Below are 24368 nucleotides of genomic sequence, written 5' to 3'. Positions count from 1 at the left end.
ATACATCAACAGCTCTCATATGAACCTGAGCAGGAAATCAAGTTGGATCTCAGAGCAAACCTGTTCATCCTTTCAGAAAAGCATGTAGACAGCACACAGCTATCTACACAGTAAAAAAAAAAAAAAAACATTGGCCTAGGTCTCTGAAAACTTTTGAAAGTGATATTCTAACACTGTTCTAAGAACTAGAAAGTGGGTTTCCCAATTTAATGTGGTACACAACACTCTGGAGGCCGAGGCAGGAGGATCACCATTAGTTCAAGGCTAGTCTTGAAGTTTTGATTGCCCCAATTTGAAAGTGGTGACCTCTATTTCCACAGTGGGTCTAGAATCCACTGTTTGCAAAGCTGTGATTTAGAGGACTTCAAGACATTGAAAGCTTGGAGATTATGTGAAAGAATAAACAAGAGGTAGGTTGTGGGCGAAGTAACTATAATTAATGAAGTCTACTCAAGAATAAAACATCTAGGGGAAGGGTCAAGATTTGCCTTCCTTTTGTCAATGACCAGACCTCTGTGCTTTTATGGGTAGATTCCTCTTCTACCTACCCTAAGAGTTTTTTGTTTGTTTTCTCCTAGTCCTGAGGATCAGGCCCAGAGCAGGTGTTCTACCACTGAGTTAACACCTGCAGCATGCTACTTAATTTGGATTGTTCCAGCTTCCCTTCTTACATTAACTAATAATAGAAAGGTGGCCATCCTCATCACTGGTTTAGCTCTTGTGGAAAACATTCATGCTCTAATTCTCCAGGAACCAATGTGTCTTAGAGCTTTGAGGCTGATCTTAGACAACAAGTGACAGGTGGATCAACATTCTGTGATAACTTTGTTAACTAGGTGAGTGCCTCTCCCACTACCTCCCTAGGAAAAGATGTGTGCTCCCAGGGGCTTCAGCATCCTGATCCTCCCCAGCACTGCAACCCCGATGCTACTTAGTAGTAACAGAATGCTGCGGCAGAAACAATGTGACTGCAATTAGACTCTGCTAATATTGTCCTAAACTTAATTACTTCGTGTTGGTTCAAACATGTATTTGCAAGGATTTCCAAGTCAATTTCAGTAAGTCAACCTACTTCCTTTATTCTGTGGGTGTTGCAGTTTGGTGATCATTGTAAAAATGACTGGTGTAAGTTTCGCTTTTGTTATTTTTATCAGGATCATCATTATTGTGACTTTAGCACATCCACTTACGCAGCTCATATGAGGTGCTGACAAAAATAGGTTAATTAAATAGCAATTGTGCTTCTCCATCATATTATCAAACGTATTCCTGGAGCAGATGAAAAGAGGAGCAAATTAAAATACTAAAGTGTTTATAGAATGGTACAGTCTAAATAAATAGCTTAATTGGTTTTGGGTTCCATTTACTCTAAGCTTGGCTGGTAATTACTTTGATTCATCTTTGATTATGGTATGTGATACACTCACTCTGACATCACACACTTTGCACTTATATTTAATGGCAGGTGATAATTTCTAACTAAGAATTTCTAACTATCATGAATTCTTCATACATATCTCCCTTGAGACATTCCACTTAAAATATGAAGTGGGTTAGAATAAATGACTAAAACTTGAACAATCTTTGGTTTCAGGTTAAACCAATTAATGTTGAAATAAATATACCAAAGAGGGTCAGGAAAAAATCCAAACAGTAATTACAAATCTTTTTTTTTTTTTTTTTGCAAAAGTAAAGCAATATGTCAATTTAAAATCTGTTTCAAAATACATACAGTCGTGTGTGTGTATGTGTGTGTTTGTGTGTGTTATGTGTGTGCATCTTTGCATTGAAATTGCATGATGCTGTTTTTCTTTGTATGTTGAAGAGCCTGCAATTTTAACAACACTTGTCAAGGATAATAAGAACCTGGGGAACAGGGCTCCTGAGGTCTCTTTCTGGCTTAAACACAGGATTCAGCAACTTAAATAAAGCTCTGAGCCTCAGCAATTCTAGGGACAAAAGGAAAGTTATGGCAACAATTTCCCAACAGGTTGAGACTTAATCAATATTTTTAAATGCTTTGGAGTCTTCAGCAGTAAGTCACCAGATGTGCATACAATTGCTCATTGCATCTTCTAGAAAGGGGACATATTTTCCTCTTCTTCATTTCTCTCACTAAAAGTCAGAGTCAAAAGCTGAGACAACTATGACATTTCTCCAGCTGGGAACAAATTTTCAAAAGAAGAGAATTATACAAACATTGCTGCCCAGGACAGCCACTGGAATGACAATCTGTACAGCAGTGACTAAACTTTCTTTTCCAAACAGACGTAATGAGACCAAACAAGACATATGCTAAAAGTATGGCTGTGCATGAGGAAGTCTGTGCCATGTTCACTTCCCGAAAGCTGATCATATTTCTACAATAATAACTGAGAAGGAGAAGGATCAGAAAATTAAAATTCTCTGGGAAAATAATTTATGTGAAAACATTTCAAAATGACACTAAACTGACCTATATTTTAATGGGTGACATATCTACAAGTAATTGTCCACATAAATGGAGTGAACATTAGTAAAATAAGTGTATTAATTTAATGTATGTTTCTCTGACTGTATATATGCAAGTTTACTTACATGTATGTGCCTCTTTATGTGTATAACACTATTTGACAAAGGGTATTTTTTACTTTTACTATAAAGTTTGAAAAGCACTAGCTTATTTTCTTATCATTCAAGAAGTGATCAACAATCTTTACCCTAAGAATATTCTGTCCTTCCTTCCAACATAAACAGAAAGTATTTTTTGACATAGACTTTTTTCTTTTACTTTTTTTTAAATTTATTTATTTTTATTTATTTATTACAATTTATTCACTTTGTATCCCAGCTGTAGCACCCTCCCTTATCTCCTCCCCATCCTTCCCTCCCTTCCTTTTTCTCCTCCCATGCTTCTCCCCCAGTTCACTGATAGGGGAAGTCCTCCTCCACTTCCATCTGACCCTAGACTATCAAATCTCACAGACCTGGCTGCATTGTCTTCCTCTGTGGCCTTGGCAGTTCTGCACCTTTCAGGGGGAGGTGATCAAAGAGCCAGCCACTGCACAGAGGAAGATGATGCAGCCAGCCCTGATGAGACCTGATAGCTAGGGTCAGATAAAAGGGGAGAAGGTCCTTCCCTATCAGGGGACTAGGGAACTGGCATCGGGGAGAACAGGGAGGGTCGGTGGGAGTAGGAGGAAATGAGGGAGGGGGTACAGTGGAGATACAAAGTGAATAAATTTTAACAAATGAATCAATCAATAATCAATCAATCAATCAATGGAAGGTCCAAGGGAGGATGCTTGAATTTCACTCAGGAAGGGAAATAAAATAGTCATTGGAGGTGGAGGGAGGGAGGGAACTGGGTAGAAGAGGGGATGCAAAAGGGAGCAGGGGTGGGGTTTAGGAGTAGGAAGGCAGGGGAGAGAGGGCCAGGTAAGAAAAAGGGAGTCAGAGACGAGGGGCATCTCTCAGACCTGCCAGACATCTGGGATAGGGGAGGCCCTGGGAAATATATGGGGGTCACCCTAGCTGAGACTCCTAGCAGTGGGGGATAAGGAGTCTTAAGACACCACTTCCTATTGCCAGGAAGTTCTTTCAGTGGAGAAATAAGGACACTAATTCACCCTCAAAAACTTCAACCCCAAATTTGTCCTCCCTACAAGATATGCAGGGACAAATATGGAACAAAGATTTGGGGAATGGCCAACCAAAACCTGGCCCTATTTGAGATTTATCCTAGGGGAAGAAACCAATTCCTGACACTATTAATGTTACTCTGCTATGCTTGTAGATAGAAGTCCTGCATAACTCCTCTGAGAGGCTTAACCCAGAATCTGATGGAAACAGATGCAAAGATTAACAGTCAAACATTAGACAGAGCTCAGGGAGTCTTATGGAAATGTTGGTTGAATGATTGAAGGAGCCAGAAAGTTCAAAGACTATACAAGAAGACTTACAGAGTCAACTACCCTGGGCCCATAGGGGCTCATAGAGCCTGAACCGCCAACCAAAGAGCATTCGTGGACTGGTTCATTGCACATATGTTGCAGATATAGAACTTGGTTTTCATGTGGGTCCCCCAACAACTGGAGCAGGTACTGCCTCTGACTCTGATGTGTGCCTTTGGATCCTGTAATCTTAACTGGGCTGCATTGGCTAGCTTCAGTGGGAGAAGATGTGCCTAGTCCTGAATTGACTTAATGTGCCAGGCATGTTGATCCCCATTGGGGAGTTCCCCCATCTCTTTGGAGGAGAAGGGAGAATGTGGGCAGGGTTGTGTTGTGTGTGTGTGTGTGTGTGTGTGAGAGAGAGAGAGAGAGAGAGAGAGAGAGAGACAGAGACAGAGACAGAGACAGAGAGAGACAGAGAGAAACAGAGAGAAACAGAGAGAGAGAGACTGGGAGGAGAGGAAGTGGGCTGTAAAGTGAATGAATAAATTAATTAATGGAGAGAATTAAAAAAACAAAAAGGCATGATTCTGATGCAAACAGTGGGCCTATAGGAACAACAATATTACCAATGACAACTAAGCAAAAGTCATCAATAAATCCATAAAATTGTCATCTTTTCACTATCTACCCATAAAACTAAATAGAACTAAGAACGCATTTTAAAAATTAATTGTTAGAGAATTTCATACAATATGTTTTCATTATATTTCATTCTCCTCCTCCATATTCTCCCAGATTCACCCTCATTTTCTTATCTACTTGAGTTTGTGTTTTTATGGATTTTTGTTTGTTTGTTTGTTTTTGAGACTTTTTTTTTTTTAATGGAGTCTTGCCTGTCCTGGGCTCACTCTGTAGACCAGACTGGCCTCAAACTCACAACGATCTGCCTGCCTCTGCCTTTTTGAGTGCTGGGATTAAAGGCATGTACCACCATGCCCGGTTCTCATAGCTTAATTTTTTTAATTAAGTCAATTGAGTGCAATTTGTGTTTCTCATATACTGTCAGATATGTGACCATACACTGGATTATAGACTACCTACCAGAGGTTACACCCATAGAAAAGAAACTTACTCTACCTCTCCAAACAGTTCCTCACCTGGGTTGAGACTTCATGTCCATCTTCATCCTTCATACTGGGACTTTTGTCTGGATTGAATTTAAGCAAGTCTTATGCTTGCCATCGCAGCCACAATTGGTTCGTATATGTGTAACTGCCTCCTTATGTCCTCTGAACACATTTTCCTTTTTGTTATCCACTGTCCCCAATCCTGTAGTTTGCACTGAACCCTGTGAAATGCTAGGAGGGGTATGATATAGAAGTCCTACTTGGAGCTGATCATTCTGCAGTTCCTTATTCCCTGCATCTTCACCAGTTGTGAGTCTTTGACGAAATCTGAGACATGTAAAAATTAATCTATAGTTATAAGGATAAAGCATTAGGAATTGTTTTAATTCCATGTCCATTTACCAAAATAATAGTAGTAGGTTTTACCCTAGGGTTTTTGAGCTATATATCCAGAGGTGTTTCAGCCTGATATCGATGTCTTTTATGAGATTTAACTTGTGGAGAGGGCCTTAAATCCAATTAGAAAGTGATTAGTTATTCTACATTGGTGCCACTATTTTAGGGTAGGCGTATCTTCTCAGGCCAGATATTGTTTTAGCTTGCAGGGATCACATCTGGGTAAGGCAGTTGCTTTCTGTTTTCCTTCACTAGTGTGAATTGCACTTTCTAGCACCATGAAAACTAGCAAGTAAGGTATGTACTATCTAAGTTTTCTTTCATATTCTACAACTCAAGTATGTTGTGTTACTTTCAAAGTTATGTAGGGCAACAAGAATGACTACAAGAGCCTGTAAGGTTCGGGAGTCAATGGGACCTCACTGACTAACAATTCCAAAAGAGGTGACCCATTCCTAGTACTGAGAGTTTTTACTTGTCAGCATATGCTGTCTGGTATGGGCATTGTTGTCAAGTTATCATGTAAATATTCAACACCAGTAGGTTTCAAGGGGATGGATAATTAACACTAAAACCATCTCTTAATGTCACACCAGTCTCTATTACTCTCTTCTTTCTGTCTCCCACCGCCAACACAACAGACACATCTCACAGGCAAATTGAATGCCATTTATATATGTTCTTTCTGTCTCTGTCTTTATCTCTAAATAGATGAGCATCATTTTCTATGCTCTGTTCTGAGAATTCTCATCTTCTAAAATAAATACATTTTGAATATGGAGTTGATATTTGGTATAAGCACACTGTGATTCACTAACTTTTGTTAGAAAATCAGTTCCACACTGCCTTTGTTTACTGACTCGACAAATATTTATTGAGCACCTACTGAATTCATTGCTGATTTAAATTATTTGGATATGAAATGAACCTCTCAGTATCTGCTTCCCTCACAGGTTTTATGCACTACTGTAGAGTCCCCTCCATCATCCTGTCTGGCTCAGAAAAGATTTACTGCATTTCTCATCATCCACTGAGGTCATTATTATTTATAATCAGCTGTTTCCCTAATATGCTGCATCATGGACGCCTCTGATCTGTGCCTGAGATCTTTGGTCAGTTCCAGAGATCATAGGTGCTAGGCACATGGCAGGGGCTTTTCATTTTACTCTGTGGCAATCCTTTTACCAACTACAAAATGCCTTGTTCAGGCTTTTACATGAGAGGAGTCATAGCGAACTCTTGTTATTTTTAAGGGGAACTGCTGCCATTAGACTGATGGAGACAGACCAAGAAGATAAAGCAGATGCCCCTGTGACGAAGATTGGCAAGAGCAGAGCTGAAGTCACAAAGTTCTGTATTTACGGTTGCACCAGGGTTAGAGCAGAGAGAGTGTCGATCGGAATGGCTCTAACCCATTGCTGCATCTACTGCGTGGTGAAATAAGGCAAGATACACATTTTTCTCTAGTCTGCTTACTTTGAAAAATGGACTAATGTGTTTGTTTCCCTAATTTTTTTAACAGAATTAAAGAAAAAGGCTTGAACCTAGAACATAAGTTAAATGACATATCAAACCAGAAGTCAGGTATCTCTCCAAGCAGAAAATTGAAAAGATCTTCCCTGGGAAAATTCTGCATTGGTACCTTTCCCCCATCCTTTATCTGTATGTCATAGTAACATTGCAGACAAGTGTCAAGCACATAAGTTATCTTTTATACCAGGAATGTGAAATTTATATATTTGACAGAGCATAGCTGCATAATTTCCTGTAATTTTAAAGTATACAACTCTTACACTAAATGATATATTTATCTATGTCTTTGCAATTTTATTTTTTTTTTCAATGCAGTTTATTCAGAAACCTTGAACAATCCTCGGACCCTGGGGAAAGCCAGCCCACAGCTTAAATAGCCTCTGGGTAGCCAACCCAGGCGTGCCACGGGGGCAATGCAGATAGGTCCACATACATGGAAGCAAGCCAGATCCTCAGCCTTAGCCAAATGTGGAATTGTTCATGACAGAGAGCACTCACCATCGGGAAGGTGGAAGGCGGAAACCAGCTCCATCTTTAAGGCACAGCATTCCGCAGCTCTCTACAGTTCACCCTTTGTGTTTTAGACGCATCAGGCAAGAGTAGAGGTCTGATCTCTGATATTAGAAATAAATTGGGACTTTGTACCGATGTTCATTTAGGTGTCATCCACCCAAAGAGCATCAGACCCGTCCGATACCTTTTTCTCAGAGGCGGGACCTGGGGCATCAACCCGCATGCAATCAGACATGCTCTTCTCTGGGTCGAAAGCTGCTGACCCTGAGTGCAGTGCTTAGCCTCGCATCCTGAGCGTATCATTTTAGCTGCAAATCTGTCTAAACAATTGTCGAGCTATATTTTAGGTAATTGGAGTGGAGAATTCAATACTACGATGGAGCAGCTGAGAGTGGCCATTGCCACAGTAAATTCTACCAGAGTGGACGCAGGACTAGCCACAGGATTATCAACATGGATTGCTGCAGCCATGAATCATCTGAAGGAATGGGCGGGCATGGGAGCGTTAGCAGGCCTTCTGGTGTTGGTCTCCTTGGTTTGCCTGTGGTATATATGCAAGATTAGAGTCTCACAACAGTGTGATGCAGCCATGATCATTCAGGCCTTTACAGCTATTGAAGCAGGTCATTCTCCCCAAGCATGGTTGGATACCATAAAAAGTCTTTGCAATTTTAAAACTGCTTGGAAATTTAAAACACACTGAAAAAAAATAAGCAAACATATTAATCTTAAATGTCTCGTACAATGATAATGCAGTGCTCACTTTAATATTAATTTTATATTCCTTATATTTTGTATCTCTTTCCTTATATCTCTCATTACTCTACCTCTACAATAGTATAAATTTTTTCAATGTCATTTTAGCATATGCAGTAGATACCATTCAATTTTATCTGTAAACAGTGCCTCCAAGAATATACCAAATATCTTCACAAAAGCAATATTTATCTATATAACTATGACCAAATTACCCAAACCAAGGAACTGAACATTGAAACACAATTACACTCTACTATACAGGTCACACTCCAAACGACTACTGGTTCCAAACTGAACCAGTAATGACTGCACTACTATCTGACTCAGTGCACTTTTTTCTCTTTCTCTGTTCTAAGATCCAATTAAGGACCATAAGGTGACTGTGGTCCTAAATTGCTGTTATAGAAGGGAGTCACCCTACTTGTACTTTTTTTGTGAAACTAATACTTATAAATAACCTAAACCAATCATTTTTTATCGAATTACACCCAAATTGTCTTTTAATTGTTTCTTCATGATTAAAAATAAAGTCAATTTCATGAGGTCCCTCCCATTTATTGATTGTTGCTCTTAGAGCCTGTGCTGTTGGTGTTCTGTTCAGGAAGTTGTCTCCTGTGCCAATGAGTTCTAGGCTGTTCCCCACTTTTTTTTTTCTAACCAATTTAGAGTATCTGGTTTTATGTTGAGGACTTTGATCCACATGGACTTTAATTTTGTGAAGGGTGATAAATATCGATCTATTTTCATTTTTCTGCATGTAGACATCCAGTTGGACCAGCACCATTTGTTATGAAACTGAAAAGCTTCTGTAAAGCAAAGGACACTGTCATCAAAACAAAACGACTGCCTACAGATTGGGAAAGAATCTTCACCAACCCTTTATCTGACAGAGGGCTAATATACAGTATACATAAAGAACTAAAGAAGCTGAAAAGCAACAAACCAAGTAATACAATTAAAAAATGGGGAACAGAGCTAAACAGAGAATTCTTGATAGAGGAATATCAAATGGCAGAGAAACACATAAAGAAATGATCAACCTCATTAGCCATTAGGGAAATGCAAATCAAAACGACCCTGAGATTTCACCTTACACCCAGAATGGCCAAGATAAAAAACTCAAGTGACAACATGCTGGAGAGGTTGTGGAGAAAGGGGAACCCACCTCCATTGCTGATGGGAATGTAAAATGGTACAACCACTTTGGAAGTCATTCTGGTGCTTACTCAGACAATTAGAAATAGCACTTCCTCGAGATCCAGCTATATACCCAAAATTTGCTCAAGTACACAACAAGGACATTTGCTCAACCATGTTTGTAGCAGCTTTATTCATAATAGCCAGAACCTGGAAACAACCCAGATGTCCATCAACGGAGGAATGGATACAGAAATTGTGGTATTTTTACACAATGGAATACTACTCAGCAATCAAAAATGAGGAAATCATGAAATTTGCAGGCAAATGGTGGGATCTAGAAAAGATCATTCTGAAGTGAAGTATCCCAGAAGGAGAAAGACAAACATGGTATATACTCGCTTATATAGATCTACAAGATATGATAAACATAATGAAGTCTATATGCCTAAAGAAGATAAACAAGAAAACAGACAGGAGGTAAGATGATCAATCCTCTCTTAGAAAGACAAATGAGATATGCACAGGACGTATGACAGGAGTCTACTGCAGAAGGCATCTGAAAGACCCTACCAAGAAGCATTTCAAAACAGATACTAAGACTCATAACCAAACCTTTGGCAGAAGGGGAGTTAGTATGACCGGGAAGGGATAGGAGCCCCACAAGGACCAAATATATCTGGGTGCAGGGTTTTTTTTCTGAAACTGTTTCTCCAACCCAGGATCATGTATGGATATAACCTAGAACCTTTACTTGGACGAAGCTCATGGTAGCTCAATAACCAATTGGTTTTCCATAGTAAGGGGATCAGGGACTATCTCTGACAGGAACTCAATGCCAGGCTCATTGACCTCCCCATTCCCCAAGGGAGGAGCAGTCCTGCTAGGCCACAGAGGAGGATTTTGCAGCCAGCCCTGAAGATACCTGATAAAACAGGGCCAGAGGAAAGGGGAAGAGGTCCTCCCCAATCCATGGACTTCGAAAAGGCCAGGGAGAAGCTGAAGGAGGGAGGGTGGGATTTGGAGGGAATAAGGGAGCAGGATACAGCTAGGATACAGAGTTAATAAAATGTAACTAATAATAATAAACAACAATAATAATAAGAAGAAAAAAACAATAAAGTCAAATACATTATGTATAAATGATTTTTCAAGATTTGGGTCAATTCTACTATATATATAAATGGCATACTATCTCTAGTCCATTATAGTAAGAGGTGGGTGTTATCCATTTGTCCTATTATGGGTGACATTAAGTTTAATCACCAGATTTTCCTGTTAGAGATGTGAGCTTTTAATTTACTTTTGTAAGTAATCACTGAAGTTTGAAGGAATAAAGGGTAATTTGAAACTACCCAAGTATTTTCCATAAGCATTTACAGAATAGTTATTCTACATATTGACATAGACTTAGTAAATTGCTTTTTTACAGAAACAGGGTTTAACTTTTTAACCCTGGCTATCCTGGAACTCACGATTTAGACCAGGCTTTCCTTAGACTCAAAGAGGTCTCCATTCCTCTACCTCCTGAGTGTTAGAGCTAACATCGTGTACCACCATGCCAATAGATTTGTTTTATATTGATGCTTACAAAACCCACACATATTCTTCCTATGCCTTAATACTATACATAGTTAATCATTTCTTAATTTTCTCTCTGAAAGGCTTCCAAACATTGTTCTCTCCTACAAAATACGAAAGTGGTGGTAATGAATAATATTCAAGAAATACCAAAGTTCTGACTTATTTTCAGAATTAGAGGTCAATAGTTTCATGAAGCCATTCATAAAAATGATCTGAAACAGAAAGGATGAGAGAAAGACACAGATGTTGCTCTTTCTTGAAAGAAAAGGACAGGACAAACCCCGAGTGCATTTCCCTTTGATGCTTCAAGCTGAATAGTTAGACATCACTCTATGCATCTCCTAATGCCAAAATTTTTTTTATCAGATTAGAGTCACTTTGAGTGTTTGCAGAAAACACTTTATATGGAGAAGCCAAAATGTTCCTTTCAGACATTTTAATTTGTACCATTTATTGATCTTTAACTGTTCTGTTTAGCCGTAGCATTTTCACCTGTGAATGAATAAAAAAAAAAAAAAAATGGAAAATGCTACTTGGAATCTATTCTCCAGGTGATGTCAGAATACCTATTTCAAAATGGAAATCTAAACATAACATCCTCCTTTAAAAAACATTTAGTGGATTACTATTAATTACCTAGTAAGACCAAAACCAACCAATTCCATTCTTGAATGACGTTCTCTCGATAAAGACAACCATTGTTCACAGATTTGTACTTTTAAATCCATTTGTCAACCAAGATGGATACCTCTTCCTTTTTGCTTTACAGATCCATGAAATACGGCCTCCCCCTTTATTTGTGTCATGTTCCCACGCATAACCCTTTCATAAAGATAATCCCGCCAGCCTTTTAGAAGTACCTTTAACTGAAAAGGTTCAGAGTGGAAATGATGGAGTAAAGCAGCCCAGTGTCCTAAGGTACCTAACTTCCTGGGAAAGCTTGAACAATTACACTACTCCTCTGTGCTTACCTTGGTAGGAAATTGGGATAATGACCTATCTTGAGCAGATGATATGAGAATTACATGAGCTAAATAATGGAAAGATCTTAAGCATGCCTGGCGCACTAAGCACTCCATGAATGACAGCTGCAGGAGAGATGAAGGCAAGACTTTTTCAAACATTTATTTTAAAAAATTCATGTACATACAAAAAAGTAGAATGAATGGCACAGCGGGTAGCCATGTGCCGGTTGTCTCCTGATTTGACTGCATTGTTCACACTTTATCACACTTCAACTGTCCAGCCTAGGCCTCCTCCTATCCAAACAATCAATCCTATCTAACTATTTTAAGATGAGGCAATCCCAAACCCATTCTATTTTCTCTCTCTTCCACTGCTTCTTTCAGCATGGACAGCTCATCAATGTCTCCTTTGGCTATCCAAAACAAACTGCTCTGTAATCACCCGTTGTCTATTTTTTCAGTAATACAAAGCTCTCCCGAAGGTTGTACACAGTATGACTTTTATGCACCTAGCAATTATCTCAGTGATGATGCACAATAATTATATAAAACGCTGACTGAGATTGTAAAAGAGCCTCTGCCCAGGTTTAGGGGATTATGTATTAAGCCTACTCTGATTATTTACCGGCCATGTGCAATCAAACAAGTCATTTCACATAGCTGGGAAGCTTGATTGTCACATACACCACGGAGGCAAACTTTCAGGAACGTGGTGAGCTAACGTCGTTACACTGGTTCAAAGAAATGAAGACATCTATCAAAGGGGTGTGTGCACTGCATATACGCTGAATTTTAAAGGAAACAAACAGCTAGAGTACAAGAACCTTATGCTGATGCGGAGTGCATGTTAACATGGGTGGCTGACTGGGATGCTGCTCATCTTATGTCATGGGATGTCTTTTCTGGAGCTGTGAAGGAAATCACTGCCAGACACCGAAAAACATGTTTTCATTTCCCACAGTGACAAATGATGTACAGCACAGAAAATTTCAAGACCTCTGCCACGAGAGAGACTGAACATCAGCAAAATTCATCTTTACAGGCAAGTATTGAGCTGTCCGTCTCTAAAATTTCTGGGAAAGAAAGTTAAGCTTGCTGATACCCTTTCATCTAACGTCTGCGACACAATGTTCCAAAGTTATTAATATATTCCCTTAAATGGTGGAGAGGCCTTTGTGGATGTGGTCAGTGTAAAGATTTTAACGCAGTGAGGTTATTCTGGATGTATGAATAGACCTGAGGCAATCACAAAGATTGCTGAGGGGAGAAAAGAAAGAAATTAAACAAAACAAGAAGACGAGAGAAGAGAGAAAATGGAAAAGAAGAGAGTTATGCTACCCCTTTCATGCAGCCGCTGAAGCCCTAGTATAAGCAATACCTATCGCCTTTTGAAAGGTGAAGCATGTCTCTGAAGTGGTGTCTAGAAGAAATGCAGCTCTACAGACCTGTTTTAGATCCCTGCTCTTTACATCCCTGGTAAAATGTAATAATAATAATAATAATAATTCAAATATTGGTAAAAATATAATATAAATTTATTATATGCAATATCCTATAAGTAATAAATTTATTATTTTTTTGTATTTAACATACCAAATAAGTGGACATTAATTATAATATCAACAAGATATTGAAATAGAAATGATAACCTATCAACTTAAATCTTCCTAGGTATAAAGGACAAATTTACACTTCCTAGTACCAGTGTGAAATCTGAATAAGAAAAATTAGAAACTGTAAAAACCCTATAAACACACTTGGAATTTAGCAGATATGAACTTAAACTTTTTGTATAGAAATTTATCTACCATCATGAGCATAAAGGTCTTCTACAATTAACTCCAAGTCTTCTAAGAATGTTTCATACAAGGAAAAACATGTGGGCAGACATCCAAAGTTACAAACATTAATTGGTAATTAAAAGAACTAAAAATAATAGGACAATATGATAGCTAGAATAAATTCGGTACAGAAATACAAGACAGAAATCCATGAGGCTGACCCCAGCTAGGACTCCTAGCAAGGGAGAATAGAGAGCCTAAACCAGCCATCTCCTATAACCAGGCAAGACTTCCAATGGAGGGATTGGGTACTAACCCAGATACAACACCTTCAATCTACAATATTTCCTGCCTACAAGATGTGTTGGGGTAAAGGTAGCACAGGAATTTTGGGAGTATCTAACCAATGACTGGTCCAGCTTGAGACCCATTTCCCCAGAGGAAGCCCACCCTTGACACTGTTCAGAGGGTCAGGACCCAGCAGCTAGCTCAGAGACCTAGGATAGAACCAATCAATCAAACAAACAAAAGGTCAATTAAATGATTCCTAATGATATTCTGCTATCCTCATAGATTGGTGCCTAGCCCAACTGTCAACAGAGAAGCATCTTCCATTAACTGATAGAAACAGAAGCATAGACTCACAGCCAAACATTAGGTGGAGTTCAGGAAATCCCAAGGAAGTGGAGGTGGGGAGGATTGTAGGAGCCAGAGGGGTCAAGGAAACCATAAGAAAACCCATAGAATCAACTAACCTGACCTCATAGGGGCTCACAGAGACTGAACTAACAAGTAGGGAGCCTTAATGGATCTGGTTTAGGTTCTCTGCCTATACATTACTGTTGTTTAGGTTGGTCTTCCTGTGGGACTTTTAACAGTGTGAGGAGGGGCTGTCTATGACTCTTTTGCCTGCTTTTGGGACCCTTTTCTCCTACTGGGTTGCCTCTTCCAGCCTTAAAACGAAGGGAGGTGCGTAGTCTAATTACAACCTGGTAAGCTGTGTTTAATTGATAGCCATGCAAGGCCTGTCCTTTTCTGAAAGGCATGGAGGAGAAACAGATTGGAGGGAGATGGGATATGGGAGGAGAGGGTCTAGAAGGGGAAGAGAGAGGAAAAATTGCAGTCCGGATACATTTAATACATGAGAGAAGAATAAATAAAAAATATTTTAAAAATCAAAAATATTAAAAATTGATTTATTGTAAGGGAAAATTATATACAAAATATGATATTGGGAATTTTATGTATGTTGGGAAATGTTTGGTAGGTTTGCATTATATCTATAACTTGCTAGGTATATTCACCATGCAAGCTTAGGGATATATATATATATATATATACCTATAAAGACTTACCAGACTGTAAACTCAATGTTTGTATAGCTACTATACATAAATTATCCCCAAGTATTAAGAAAATATTAATTAAAAAGTCCACTGGAAGACAAATGGCAAGTTAAGTTCTCTCTGAGAGTGATGAGGGAATGAAATATTTTAGGAATTCACTGAGGAGATTTTAGAATGCAAAATGTTAAACTAAAGTAATAAACATATGGCTAATATCTGACTGAGCATACAGGGGGTGTTAAATATCTATCCAGTGAGAATTCTAGATCTGAGTATGTAGTTGTTTTTTTAACCCTTTTGAGCACTCTGCACATATGCGCCATATTTGTACCCTTCCCATTCCTCCCTCTGTATAACTGTATATACAGCCTCTGGAGTCTATTTACCATTGCTCATATGAACTTTTTTCCAGGTCTGACCACCTAGGACTGGACATCCTATGCAGGAGTTCATTAGTTCTCTAGAGAACTAATTTTTCCTCTCTCAGAACCCATCAACCTGAAACTCTTCACATAGTGGTGAGACCATATCAAATATTCCCTGTCCAAGTTGGCATGACAACTGGTATTGTTGTTATGCAGGTCTTGTTCACGTAATACAGTGTTGAGATTTCATGGGTATATTTTTCCTGTCTTGCCCCATAGGATACTATCTAGTGACAGACACTCTGGTCCTCTTCCTGGCACAACGTTTTCTACCTCTCTTGCATGATTCTTTTTTTCCTGAGCTTCGGGTATAGGCATCGCATTGATATATATCATTTGAGGTTGGGCATCCCACAGTCTCATTTTTATTTGGGGGGGGTGTTAATCTGTTTAAAAAATTAAAAATTTTTAATTTGTTTTACAATCTATTCATTATATATCCAAAGTGAAGCCCCTTTCCTCATCTCCTCCTGGTTCTACCCTCTCTCCCTCTTCCCCCTCCCTTTCCCCTAGTCCACTGAAAGGGGAGTTCTTTCCCCCTGCAATCTGACCCTAGTCTATCAAGTCTCATCAGGACACTGGTTCCTCTTCCTCTGTGGGATGGCACCGACAAGAGGAAGTGACCAAGAGCAGGAAACCGAGTTCATAACAGACACAGGCCCTGTTCCCCTTACTCCAACACCCACATGGAGACTGAGATGCCAATCAGCCACATCTGAGCAGGGGGTCTAGGTGCTCTCCATGCATGGTCCTTGGTTGGTGCATCAATCTCTACAGGACCCCCTGGGCTCAGATTTTTTAGCTTTGTATGTCTCCTTGTGGGGCTTCTGTCCCCTCCGCATCCTTCTATCCCCAGTCCTAACATAAGACTGTCTGTGCTCAGCCCAAAGTTTGGCTGTGAATCTCAACATCTGCTTGGATCCCCTGTTGGGTGGAGCCTTTAAGAGGACCTCTATAGTAGGCCCCCATCTTGTTTCTTCTCTTCCACAGCTTCTGGTGTCTCTCCTGTGTGGCATTCTGAATGAGATTTAAGCATCCTTCCTAGGGTCCTCCTTGTTTAGCTTTAGATCTGTAGATTTTTAGTACAACTAAATTATATGGCTAATTTCCGCTTATAAGTGAGTGTATACCATCTGTGTCTTTCTGTTTCTGGGACTCCTCTCTCAGGATGATCTCCAATCATTCTATCCATTTGCATGCAAATTTCACGATTTCCTTGTTTTAAATAGCTGAGTAGTATTCCATTGTGTAAATGTACCATAATTTCAGTATCCATTCCTCCATTGAGGGGTCTCTATGTTGTTTCCAGATTCTGGCTATTACAAATAAATGTGTTAAGGACATAGTTGAGCAAATGTTCTTGTTGAATGGTGGGACATCTTTTGAGTATATGCCCAGGAGTACCTCACAGTCTCTTACGCTCTCCTCTTTTTAACTAGTAGTATACTGAGAAATTTTGGTAATGACTGACACAAAACTAACAAAAATATTTTAGTAAGCATTTTCAAGAGCCCAAACAGTACAATTTTATTAGAGTAGGCTCAAGATCTTCATGGACTTCAAAATGAAAGTGACTGAAAGTTTTAAGATCTGGCATCACAGTATAGAAGAAAGAAGGTATGAAACTTCTTTTTTCTTTTTGGCAATGCTAGGGAATTGAAGCCAGCTTAAACTAAACATATGTTCTCCACTGCCCCAGGTGCCTTCAGCAATATAAGCCTGTGAAAGTCCAATAGTTCTAAATGTTAAAACTACAAAGGTTGGAGCATAAAACGCTGCATCGTGGAACACCAATACACAAGAGTCAACCATATTAGTATTCACTAAGATCAGACATCAGGAGCTAGTTAAACAGTAATGATACCATTTACAATCACTGCAAATGAGCTGAGATGCTTAGGTGTAAACTTTACAAAAGCACATATAAGTCTGTATACTGAAATTCAGAAAATTTCAATAAAAATTATATATGGTTTTCATGCTGAAAGATACAGTATAGAAACATGCAACATTTTCCTAATTGGAAATAGCCTTAATGAAATTACCAAACATTTTGTGTAAGCATAATAATGTATATTATGTATGTGTATGATAGTAAATTCATTATTTAATAGTATTACTGTTTTTCAATGAGTATATTTTCAAATTTTTATAATGCATGTAGCACTACAGATATCACAGCCAAAAACATTGTTGGCACAAAAGAATAATATGGGAAGAACTGCTTTTTTCGATAATAACGTTTAACCATATACCTTCATTAATCATGAGAGTATGGTATTGGCAGAGAGACAGAGACCAGATAAATGGATCCACATGGAATATCCAGAAATAGAGCCACATACATCTGTCTAAACTGATTTTTATAGCAGTGATATTAATATGTAGTCTACATTACGGTGTGTGAACTACATGCCAGTAATGTTGAGACTTTAATGCTTTGTAGCTTATTCACAAATTTGTTTGACCATCACTAATGTGTAATAGGGAACTACTGTATCACTACAAAAAAGTTTACATTTAATAGTAGTTAAAATAAGTTTTTAAAAAAGTACACAAATAATGTGACAGATAAAAGATTCTTTTTCAAGTAATATAGACAAAAAAATTTGGCATCTATGATAAATGAATACTTAGCTAAATGTCACACCTTAGGTAAGCATTAGCTCAAGATGAATGAACTTAGATATAACATAGGAAGTTATAAATGTTTTAGAGAAAATATAATATTTTTTTAATTTTATTTTTTTCTTATCAGTTACATTTTATTAACTCTGTTTCCCAGCTGTATCCCGTTTCCTCGTTCCCTCCCAATCCCACCCTCCTTCCTTCATCTCCACCCTGACCCTTTCCAAGTCCACTGATGGGGGGGGAACCTCCTCCCCATTCATCTGACCCTGTTTTATCAGGTATCTTCAGGACTGGCTGCAAAGTCCTCCTCTGTGGCCTAACAGGATTCCTCCTCCCTTGGGGGGTGGGGACATCAAAGAGCCCACCATTGAGTTCCTGTCCGAAATAGTCCTTGTTCCCCTTACTATGGGAAACCAATTGGTTACTGAGTTACCACAGGCTATATCCGAGCAGAGGTTCTAGGTTATATCCATACATGGTCCTTGGTTGAATGTCAGTCTCAGAAAAGTCCCTGTGCCCAGATATATTTGGCTCCTATCCTTTCAATAAATTATTTTTGGAATATAAGCCTAGACAAAAGATAGTTAGATAACCTGACCACAGACCATGAAAATTTAAAAATATGGAAAAGTTAAATATTATTTAATTTAAAATTTTTAATGTCTTCCTTTGTGGCCTGGTAAGGCTGCTTCCCCCTCAGGGGAAAGTGATCAAAGAGCCAGCCACTGAGTTCATGTCAAAAATAGCCCCTGTTCCCCTTACCAGGGTACATATTGAGCTGCCATTGTCTAATCTGTGTAGGAGGAGTTCTAGGTTATCTCCATGCATGGTTCATGATTGGAGTAATATCAGCCTCAGAAAAGACCCCTGGGCCCAGATTTTTTTGTTCTGTTGCTCTCTATGTGGAGCTCCTGTCCCCTCCAGGTCTTTCATCTCCCCCTTCTTTCATAAGATCCCCTGCACTCTGGTCAGATGGAAGGGGAGGAGGACTGCTTCTATCAGTGGACTGGGAGAAGGGCATGGGAAGAGAAGAGGGAGGATGGGTAGGATTGGGAGAGGATGACAGAGGAGGCTACAGCTGGGATACAAAATGAATAAATTGTAATTAATAAAAAATAAATTAATTAAAAATTTTCATGTAACACATAGCTTGTTCAGATGAAAAGACAAAATATTGCCTAAGACTAAATATTTTTAACCATATTAACTAAAGAATTATTATTTACAAAATAAAAGAGCTCCAAGATCAATAATTTGCTTAACAAAAGTTGAATATGGATAAAAATATAAAATATAACATTAATAGCTATTAGGGATATGAATATTAAAAAGTAGAATGAAATATTGTATGTATAAGAATGGTTTAAATAAGAATAATAGGAAAAAAATTAAATGCTGGTGAGGCTGTAGAAAGTCTGTATCCAAACATGGATATGTTGTGTTGGGAACTGTAAGGGGGTGTGCACTGGTAGACATTAGGCCAACTTCTAAACTGACTCAACTGAAATTACCATTGAGCCAGCGTGTTCCTCTCATTCCGGTTCTGAATGCATACGTGTCCAGAAATGTAACAGTATTTTTAAAAATCTATCAAATTCCAGCTAGTAAGGATTCTTATAGAAATGTCCAACAGATTGCCCACATAATAATATCTCTTGTTATAATTAGCACAATACTAATTATTGCTTGCTCTCTTTAAATGGGGACTTTTAAATAATTTTATCTGTTATTAACTGAAAGCAAATTGGTTGTAGGTGGGATAAGGAGAATACTGGATAAGAAATGAACAGAAGGAAAGGATTTCTTCAACTCAAATGTATTAAGTGTTGGTATAAATAACTGTGTGAAGAGCTAGATAGAACAACAGACTGAAGTAATTAGAATACATACAACCTGGAAAAAAAAAAGATAAGTAGTCAATAAGCAAATTCCCTCATTATAGATTAAGTCCTCTGGAAGAAGCAAAGTAGAATTGTAAGATAGAGGTGAACACACATTGGCTTTTCAGTATCCAGCAGGGTATGAAGAAAAACAATATCCACATTAAGTAGCACTCAGCAGAAATGCTATTAGAAAACATGTTTTCTATGCCATGTTACCAGCATTACTTTAGCTGGCTCTTATAAGAATAAAAGTATCATCACTCCAGGCTCCTCTTACTAAGAGAATTTAGATATCTAGACATAGACACTTGTGAGACAATGAGCCACATCGTATGAAGATGCCACAGAGACACTGATTACAGAGCTCAGTTTCCATATTCAGTGGGGAGTTCATGAGAATATTGACCAATAAGTAAGGGATTTTATAAGTGACTCACTGGGGAGAAGGAATGGGTGTATCCTAGTATGGTTGGATTACTGGGGAGAAGAAAATAAGGACATCCTTTAAATACCAACACTATGAAAGAAGGAAGACGTGGTTAATTTTATATGCCATCGTAGGTAGGCCAATCAACACTCAAAGAGCTGGTAAAAACCTTGTTCTGAGTATGACTACAGTCTTGTTTCTGAAGCATTTAATCGACAATCTGCAGTAATCTACTTTGCCAGTGTGAACTTTGCTGATCTATACAGCAAGACAGTCTAGAAAGGAATAAACCCTCGTCTAGGGTTTAGTCATGTATTTTTTTCCCTTGGATATCAGAAGCCCTGGGTTCAAATTCGAAATTTAAGTCATCCTTGAGCTTCTATTTCTAAGCCTTTGGCCACAGAGATTCTCTCAATTACTCCTCCATGTATGACAAACATCCTGTTTGTTGTGTTACTCGGAAGAACCAAGCTGTATCAAGAAATTTTCAATCCTCAGGCAACACATTCCCCTTTGGAGATGCAATGCTATTTTACAGTATGTCTGCTCCTTCCTAGTGAGTTTGTATGAAGAATGATAGATCAGAATCTAAACAGTGCTGGGCATGGTGGTCCATACCTGTAATCCCAGAACTCAGGGAGAGAGAGGCAGATGGATCTCTGTGAGTTTGAGGACAGCCTCGTCTAGAAAGTGAGTCCAGCTTAAGCTGCACGGAGAAACCCTGTCTCAAAACAAAACAAAACAGTCCAAGCAGTTCTGTTTTTTCTGCTAAGCCTTTACATACTAACTAAGTCCCTTTTGCTGTGTCTTCCAAGGTTACAAAGCAGAAGTTGTATCTTTAGATATGAGTCCTGGGGACTCAAGTTCTGAAAGTGTGCAAGAAACTAGGTAAGTAAATAGGATTCACTTGGGAAGAATTTGTAAGCATTCTACCTCTCAACAAATCAAGGATTATTTTTAACTTTGCCAGTGATAAAGTTTACATTCTATTTGTCTATATGCCTTTGCGTTCACGCGTACGTGCATGCGTGTGTATGTGTGTGTATTGTGTATACATATTTATGCATGAAAATGCAAGTTGATGAATGTTGTCTTTTACAAACACTTTCTACCTTATTTTTGGAGGCAAGGTCTTTTCCTGAATCTTGAGCTTGCTGCTTCAGCTATGCTGTCTGGCTACCAAACCCGAGATTCCCGTATGTCAGCCTCCATGGAATAGGGATAACAAGTGTGCACCATCGCCCTATCTTTTTACATGGTTCTTAGAGATGTAAACTCCTGTCCTCATGCTTGTGGAACAAGTATTTTATCCAAGACACTTACTCAGTAGCTAGCAATATATTTTAATTATTCATAGTAGTGAATGAAGGAAATGGTTCTTTTTAAGAGTATTTGTAAATTTCCATGCCTGTTTATGCATGTTTGAAGGAGTGTGTACATATGTGTACATAGATGCACACATGTTTGGAGGCCCAAGGTTGATATCGAGACTCTCCTTCCATTATTTTTCCCATTTATTTGTTGAGGCACTATCTTTTAGCCAAACATGGAGCTTGCCAGTATAGCTAGTCTCCTCAGCCAGCCTCTCTGGGGAACTCCTGTCTATGTCTTCTGAGGTTGGAATTGCAGATATGGCCTACCACAGCTACCTGGCATTTACATGGGTTCCAAGTATCAGAAAACTGGTCCTCACACCTGCACAAATGTTTGATCCCTTCCTGCCACCCCCATGGACCTTGCCAGGCTCATGCAGGTGGTTCTGATATCATGTAATACTCCCAAGCATTTCTCCTCCTAGAATAGCCAAGAAGGTGCAACACCAGGTAAAAGTGAACTGAGCTGATAACCAACATGGTAGAATTAAGCCAACATTGACAATAAGCACATTGAATGCTATCATGCACAGATGACCTTCTGAATCACAGAGTTTTATGATGCTTTTGGAAGGACATCATGAATTTGAGTTGTTATCTCAAAAGAGCACATGATCAATTTCCCTTTGTTTTATAGCTGCACCAAAAGTTCAGTAGACTAAAATCTGTCTCCTGACAGGAAGCAGTTTGCATCTTTCTTATGTCTAACTTTTCTGAAGAAACACATGCACAGATCTAATTTCTATTGTTACCTGCATGGTTAGGAACAGAAGACAAGTAACAAGATGTGCCTTACAGCTATGCGCTGTGCTCGCCATCTGCTCTGTCTCTCTGCCACGTTCCAGTGACTGATCATGGGTCTAACTTGGAGGCCTCCCTAATTAAATTATTTTCCAATGGAACTTCTTCAGATAGAGTTATGCAATATATAAAGTACAAAAGTAAACCAATGGTTTAAAGAATGTAACCATCAGCGAAACCTTTATTGGCTAAGCCATTTGTGCAAATGACCAGAAATCTAACAGAGTCCAAGTCTGATACTTCTGTTCAAGGAATTGGAAGGCCAGTAGGTGAGTATTAGACACAGTGATAAAGTGCTGTAACAGAAAATTAAGAGTCCTAATAGAATTTAGAAAAAGGAAACATTACTTTTTAATGCAGCACTTTGAAAAATGTTTGGGGTGACATAGTGGAATGTGAAGTGAAAATGTGGAGTAGTTTTCAGTTTTACGTGTTCACAATAAGATGCTGAATAGCATGATGGAAGGGGTATTTCAAATAAACTACGTGAACTTCTTTGCAGTACAAGAGGCCATTCTCTACATGAATACAATGTCACTAATTTCAAAACCACCCTGACGTTCCAGATTCTGATCACAAATTAAAGGGTTTCCTCTAGGGATGAAATTATATCTACAAGGAAACTTCTCATGAAATCTAAAAGAATTAATTAATTTAAGGTTAGGAATTTTGCTCTAGATTAAGGAACTATAACAAATGGAAAACATGTCATGCAAATAATGCTCTACTTTCCCAAGAGTTTCTACCTGATATAATTCTGTAGGAAGGATATCTTTTTTGTTAATTTTTTTGTTGTTTTTGCCAGTATTATGAGTTTCTCCGTTACTGAGATTATGCCTGGTGTTCATTTCAATGACTCACCAATCTCCCATAACTCCAATTCTATTAACATCATTCATATGGAACCTCATTCTGTCAAAAATGGTTCCAAATAAATATGAGAAGGAATAAAAATAATAATAGCTCCAATAAAAGAGAATCTCATTTCTGACTCACACACAGAGGAAACAATCCTAATAAGCTGGACAGGCACAGTGCAGTAGGTCTTCTATGACTAACTCGGGACCTAAGACTCTTCTTTCAGTTTCCTCCAGTATCAAGCCCATGCCAAGACATGCAGAATGTTTTTCAGGAAGCAAAAAGAAGGAAGAGAATGAGAAGATTATATATATATATATATATATATATATATATATATATATATATATATATATATATATTCTGTTGGTTTCCTTATGGAGCTCCTGTCTCCTCCAGGTCTTAACTATCTCCCCCTTCTTTTATAAGATTCCCTGCACTCGTCCCAAAGCTGGGTGATGAGTCTCAGCATTTGTTTTGATACCCTGCTAGGTAAAGTCTTTCAGGGGCCCTCTGTGATAAGCTCCTATCCTGTTCCCTGTCTTCTCCCAGTTCTGATGTCTATCCTTCTGAATGAGGATTAAGCCTCTTAAGCCTCTTCTCTAGCATCCTCTTTGTTCACCTTTAGGACTATTGAATTTAGTATTTTTATGCTATATTATATGGTTAATATCCATTTATAAGAGAGTATATACCACATGTGTCTTTCTGCTTCTGGTTTACCTCATTCAGGAGGATCTTTGCTAGTCGATCCATTTGCCTGCAAATATCAAGATTTCCATGTTTTTAATAGATGAGTAATATTCCATTGTGTAAATGTACCACAGCTTCTGTATCCATTCTTTGGTTGAGGGACCTGTAGGTTGTTTCCAGATTCTCGCTTTTAAAATATAGCTGCTGTGCACACTTTTGAGCAAATGTCTTTGTTGAATGGTAGAGCACCTTTAGGGTATA

The 24368-nt window shown here is 38.6% G+C and overlaps 1 protein-coding gene across 4 annotated transcripts in view; it reads right to left on the bottom strand.

The window, feature by feature from the left end:
• LOC110555893 (contactin-4) overlaps window positions 1-24368 on the bottom strand; it is a 1034823-nt gene that overhangs the window by 587326 nt on the left and 423129 nt on the right. The window lies entirely within an intron of this gene.

Source organism: Meriones unguiculatus, chromosome 5, assembly GCF_030254825.1.
Source record: "Meriones unguiculatus strain TT.TT164.6M chromosome 5, Bangor_MerUng_6.1, whole genome shotgun sequence".
Taxonomy (NCBI): Eukaryota; Metazoa; Chordata; class Mammalia; order Rodentia; family Muridae; genus Meriones; species Meriones unguiculatus.
This window is presented reverse-complemented; position numbering and strand designations above follow the sequence as displayed.